We start from the raw sequence: 6,938 nt of genomic DNA on the forward strand, positions 1-6,938 counted from the left end.
ACCCAGTTACATCTCTCTTTTAGACGGTTCTCTCCCTCCTCTGCTTCAGTGCAGTATACATTATTGAACCCATCTTACTCAGTGTCTCCCTAACCCCAATCACTGAATTGATCCATCTCATCGAGGGTCTTCCTCTCCTGCACTGTCCTTTCACTCTCCCAAACATGATGTTCCTCTCCAAGGACTGGTTCCTCCTTGCAACATGCCCAAATTATGTCAGATGAAGCTTCAGAATCCTTACCTCCAAGGAGTAGCCTGGTTTCACCCTCTCCAGGTCAAACCTGTTTGTTCTCCTAGCAGTCCATGGTATAGTCAACACTCTTCTCCAGAACCACAGCTCAAAGACATCAATTCTGTTTCTAGCATCCTGGTCACTGTCAAGCTCTCTGATGCATAGAACGTAATTGTGAAGACTATAGCCTAGATCGGGTGCACCTTAGTTTCCAGCCTGACATCATTGCTCTTCAATACTCTGGAGAGGTCCCTGACAGCTAAATTTACAAACATTAGAAGAAGGGAAATGAAAATGTTTCTTAGAAATGAGGAGAATCTTAAAATGTTTTTTGAAAGTGAGATCTCAGTAGAGTCAATTCCCTTGTTTTCTCTGAAAAGTTGGTGTATAGTTTCTTCAATGTGACCAGTCCTTGGAGAGGGTCATCATCCCTCTTGGAAGGGTGGAGGAACAGAACAAGAGAGGAATATTCTGGATGAGATGGAGTGACTCAGTGACTGGGGGTATGGAGATAGGTGTGTCACAGACAATGGGTAGCTCAAAATAGAGAGTTCAGAGCTGTTGTACATAGGGTTGCTATGAGTCGTAAGTGACTCCACAGCACAAAACAACAACATAACAACTGAAGCAAGGAGGAAACAAAATTGTCTTAACAAATACTTTAGCTTAGAAAGAGGTGAAGCTGAACAATTCTTTTTTTATCCAATCTGTTAACCCTTTAGGGAGTGTTGGTAAAATAGGCCACGATAAGCTGTACTGCTAACCCAAGGGTGGACAAGTCTCCCTACTCCCATCCCCACTGTGTGATTTACAGCCTCGGAAAACCTGCTGGAGGGTCAATTATAAGCTGGTTCTGACTTGATGGCAGTGAGTTAGAGTTTTTAGCTTGTTTCATTTGTCACTCATCACTCATTGCCATTAAATGGAATTGATTCAAAGCTGACCTCATAGCTGAGAGGTGTCAAACTACATAAGAGGAGATTGCTCATATTCTCCTGTGGAGCATCCGGTGGATGCAAAGTTCCTGTCTATGTGTTTGCAGATAGGTATCTTCTAGCGCCATATGGACCCAACTCCTAGTTCACCTTCCATTAGGTGTCCGAAGCTGTGACTCACATGAGAGGAGATTGCCTATCTTTCTTCCTCAGAGCCACTGTTGTAGTTGTTAAGTCATCGAGTTTTAGAAGAATCATAACCACCCTACGAACAAAAGACCTAAACACTTGTATAACTTTCATCGTTTCTCCATGTTCATAGCGCTTCTGGAGGCAAGTTCTTTTGGAAGTGGATGCCACTCCTGCTTTCAACTTGTTTTAACTGGGGAGCGCCACCAAACACTGTCCACAATGGGTAACCATTTGGCACATCACTGTCACAGTGTTTAGCATCACAGCAACCATGAGTTACCTCAGAGCCACTTAGTGGATTCAAACCCCTTGAGAGGCTTGACCTTTAGGTTAGCAGTCCAATTCTACCAGAGCACCTATATACACATAAATTGGAAATCTGAGGGAAAACTCAATAAACTGAAAGAGTGTCTATCATGCATTGAATTATGTTTGCCCATATGTGTGTGTGTATGTTGTGATACATTCATTTTTTTTCTCTTTCAACACTATCACGGTTATCATCTCTTTTTTAAACCTATTTCTTTAGTGTCAGTTTGTTATTAATGATTACCATAGTGCTTGAGTCCTTCAAAAATAATGAACGTTTGCTAAAATTAATTAAAATCTTTCTCCTCTATTTCCCATCTCATATAACATACTTCTATTGCCTCTCCATAAGAAGCACAGATGTCAGCAGATGGTAATTCTACAAGAACTTGATCAACTAGACTGAATTGACCCCTTCAAATTTTATTTCCTGAGTTCAAAGAGTTTTACTGTCAACACTAGTTAGACAACCCAGAGGCTTACCTTCTCATTGCCAAGAAAGAGAAGGTAACCTGATGCAGAAAGGTCCCCACTCTGACAAGTCTGAGGGAGGCTCTGGTTTCACAGCCAAAGACCCAGCAATCAATTAGTGAGGGGGAAATGGTTGCCATTGGAAACCCTGAGGCCCTGTAGCTGTCAGAGGGAGTGAAAGGCTGGAAGCTAATCAGGCATAATGAGCTTACAGTACCATAGATCATGTCAGCTAGCATTCTTATTAATTTCCTGCCCAAGAGCCATGCACAGAGGACCGATTCATCCATTGGTCCTTCCCCAGCCTGGGATGCTAAATCACTTGTCAAACCAGGAATGCAGTGATGAAAATTCTTGAGTGACACATAGTGGCAGGAATATCATCCATCATTCTCCAATACCCCACCCTTGGAGAGCATCTTACCCACACTTGCTTCTGAATGGGAGGGTGTATTAAGTTCTAAGAATGTGAAATTATGGAGGAACTAGAAAGAACTTCTAGCTCACAAATCACAATAAGATTCATTGGTAGGGTGTGAGGGTATGCTGCAGTGAGAAAAAGTTTGCATTTGTGCCCAAGTGAAAAGGAAGTCATTACATTTCAATTTCAGTCAAGGTCACAGAAAAAAAGAAAGTGACAGTACTTGTGCCATGTCTTTGTACTCAAATTTTTATTATTCATATGGGAAAAGAGAAGCTTTAAAAAGATGGGGGGGGAATGTCAAATTTTATTTATTTATTAACTCAGTAAATATTTAGTGCATAGCTGTGATGTATTACATTATATATGCCAAGAGCCCCTGGTCATACTGATGGTCAATGCATTTAATTACTAACTGAAATGTTGTAGTTTCCACTCCACCCAGAGGCTTCTGGAAGAGAGATCTGGCAGTCTACTTCCAAACAATGAAACCATTGAAAAACTTATTGAACTCAGTTCTACTTTGACACACATAGGTTCAACATGACTCTCTGAATTGACTTGGGGATGACTTTACTGGTCACCACTAGACAGTTTCTGAATGAGGCTTAAAGAATAAAATAATAAATAAGACTTAGATCCAGACCTGAAGGAGTGACAAGTCTAGTTGGAAGATTGACAAATAAGGAGATTATTATTAATACCAATGATACATAGGCAATTTTAGGAAGACAGAGAAAAGTAATTTTATCTATACTAGGGATTTGTGAACTCCTCAGTTTTTTTTTTATTTTTTAAAAATATATTGCTGTTTAGATGAACATTTATTAAGCAAATTAGTTTTCCATTTAAAATTTTTTAAAAATGGTTGCATTTAAAACTTTCACTTTGTGACATTGATTACAATCACGTTAGTGTAACAAGAGTCTTCAAACTTTCTCTAGGTTCTCGCTTTCCAGTTAATCCTTTTAACAGAGGTAATAACCTGATTTAATGACCATAAAATATATTTGAAATCATACAGATAGATTCAAAACTAAAAGTATAACCTTTGTGTCATAATGTCTATCCCAGAGAAAAAGAAAGTGAAATGGAAAAATTTGAAGCTGACATTCTCTTTATAACATGTTTTTTAAATGCAGAAAAGATAGTATATATTTTGGAGATGTATTCTTTCATCTGCCTCATGAAAGAATATAGGACCACCAGGAAGTTGTTTAATATTCTACTTTAGGATCTTATTTAATATCCTAATAAAAGTAAAGATGATTAGGTTCACTGCAAAAAGTTGTTGTGAAAATGAAAAGCGATTATATGCTCAGAGATGCTCACTCTCTGGTTGGAATCCTTAGTGCTCTGTAACGACTCATTTCCTCACACACGTTCTACCTACATTTCTTCAGAAGTACTACAGACTGACGAGCCTGAATCAAGTCATTTCAGTACCTGGTATCCACAGCAGGAAGGAGCACAGGTCCTTAATCCTTGTTAGTTACTACTGAAGAATATTCAAAACAGTAAGTAGTTAATTTCCCAGGGCAAAGATTTAGAAATTATTTCTTTTAAAAAAAGATGACATATGAATAAAGAAAGAATTTTCCAGGTAAATGCAGGTGACAGGACAGAATTTTCTGATAGAAAAGAAACATTTTAAGAGAGAATTAAAAAATGAGAAAGGAACTATGTTTGCAAAACTAAGAGATCAAAGTTGCTGGGCACCATGTTACACTTGAAGGCAAGATGAGACATGGAAGACAGCAATTAGTTGTAAAATTGCGGCCCGGGTGAAGAGTTTATGTGCTTACAAATGATGGAGAACCAAAAGAAAGCTTTCTTGTGCCCCATTTGTCTTCTTTTTTTAAAAAAAATCTTGATTAAAATAGATTATATTCTTTTCTTGCAACATGCATTATCTTGCTTTCCTAGTCTGTTTCTTGAGGCCCATGGGAGCTTTTCTTCTACCCAAATCTCAGGGAAATCCATCAGGCTATTGTGAGCCAAGCGTGTGTGCCTCCCAAAGGGATATATCATGTATAAAGATTAAGAGTATGGTTTATTTGAGGGAACTTTGGTGCAGAAGCTGCACTGAAATCCCAAAGGCAAGTGATTTGAATCCATTGGATGCTCCACTGGAGAAGGAGGGGCAATCTTCTCCTGTGCCAATCAGACCCAACTCAGTGGTACACACACACACAAAGAATATGACTTATCTTGAGAGTGAGTGAGAGTGAGAACTTGGAGGAATCAAAAGATATTTTCACAGTTAGAGAGACAAAGTACCTGGGGGATAATTCTTTTCCAAAAAGTACATAAAGTGACAAAGGTCCATGCAGAGAAATAAGGTGAACATTCAAGACCAGCTTTAAGAGAACTATTCATACTTTAGCTTTTGAACAGAAAATCTATACTCTGCTGCATCTGCTTGATTGTGTCTGTGTAAAACAGAGACCTAATATTTTTTTTTAATCATTCAAGGAGGTTACACGAAAGAGAAATTGCAAAAGCAAAGTTCTGAAAGATAATTTACCAATAAAGAGGAAAATTAGAGATGAAAAGAAACAATTAGTCTAAAGGACTAAGAGATTGTGAACTTCAGTCTCCACAATCAGAGAACAGAACTAGATGGTGATTAGCAACCCCTGCTCACCACTGTGACAGCGATCACAGAAGTTCTTGAGTAGAGTAGGAGAAAAATGTGGACCAAAACTGAAAATCATGACAAATAACAAGTTTTATAGTATGATAGAGAATGGTAGAACCACCAAAACTATGACTCTTAATCATTCTTCAAATCTAGAATTGAGCTTACCCGGGTGACCCAAATCTAATCAAGCCTAATGTGTCTTTCAATCCTAATGATAGAACTGTAAGGTAAATGATAACATATGGAAGAGTAACACTCTCATCAGAACAATCACCCTTAGAAGATCAATCAACAATTAGAAGAACAATCAACCTTAGAAGGGTGGCACATGCCCTAGGTTGAAGCTCAGAAGGCAGGAATCATTGAAAGGAAGGATAAAAGAAAATCATAAGCAAACAGGAAGTGAGAGAAGATACATTGTAAAGATCATTCTTAATGTCACAATATACAATGCGTATGAAATGCTAAATAGAAAACAAATATGCTCTGTAAACACTCACCAACCTCACAGTAAAAGTAGATTAAGAAAAAAATGAAAACTACAAGGGAACTTTGGTACTGGAATTAGTGGGGAGTTGTGGGGCTAACCCAAAGTTGGTGCCTCTCTGGTGGTTCAAATCCACCAGAAGCTCAGAGGAAGAAAGATGGCAAATGTCCTCCCACTGCAATTTACAGCCTTAAAAAGTGTCAGAGGATCAGTTCTTTTACATTACAATGTAAATAGTAGGAAGTTATTTAATGTAAACAGTTATTTTACATTACAATGTAAACATTTCAATGAGTTTTAGGTTTCTCTGGTAAAGTATTTCAGATATCATTGCTGAAGCGTGCTGGAAAGTATCTATTCATTAATTAGCCATTCCTGACCAAAAAAAAAATCGTACCAAATTATGAGTAGAAAAGTAACTTTCTTAATTTGATTGCTGCTGTTGGTAGATGCCATAGAGTAGAAACCAACCTTTAGCTGACCCTCTGGCAGGTTTTCAGAGGCAGAAAATAACAAGGGAGGAGATCGCCCATCCCTCTCCCATAGAACCAGTGGTGGATTCAAATTGCATGTCTTTAACCAAGCAAAGTACTATGCTTTCAGCAAAAGTATATATGACAGGAGAGTGGTGACATCTTTCCTTTTTTGTAGTAAAATATATATAACATACAATTTACCATTTTAACTAGCTTCAAGTGCACAGGTCAGTGGCCGTGAAGAAATTTACAATGTTGTGCAACATCACCACTCTGTATTTCTAGACTTTTTCATCACTCCAAACAGAAACTGAGTATCTCTTGACCAAGAATTCCTGATTCATCTCTCCCAGTGCTTCTGTAAATGGAATGGTTTGCCTAGTTTCCTTTTTGAGTTATTTAATAATTACTTTTGTTTGTGTTTATTTTATATGAATAACTGGAATTCCTAAGAGACCTTAGGGAGCTCTACTGGTGAAGTTCTTAGGGAATTGTGCCACTAACCCAAAAGCTGGGTCTTTCTGGTGGCTCAAATATCTTCATGCAAGAAAAAAAAAACCCCAATCTCTTCCTGTACAACCTTATAAATCCAACACAGGGTCAACTATAAGTTGATTATGACTTGATGGTAATGAGAGAGAAAAGAGTTTAAAAAAATTGTAAAACAAAAACTCATGTATCCCTTGCTCATGGATAGGAAGACTCAATGTTGTGAAAATGGCAATACTACCAAAAGCAATTTACACATTTAATGCAATCCCAATACAAATA

This window comes from Elephantulus edwardii, unplaced genomic scaffold (genome assembly GCF_000299155.1).
Source record: "Elephantulus edwardii isolate Elephantulus edwardi_28Jun2011 unplaced genomic scaffold, EleEdw1.0 scaffold00005, whole genome shotgun sequence".
Lineage (NCBI taxonomy): Eukaryota > Metazoa > Chordata > Mammalia > Macroscelidea > Macroscelididae > Elephantulus > Elephantulus edwardii.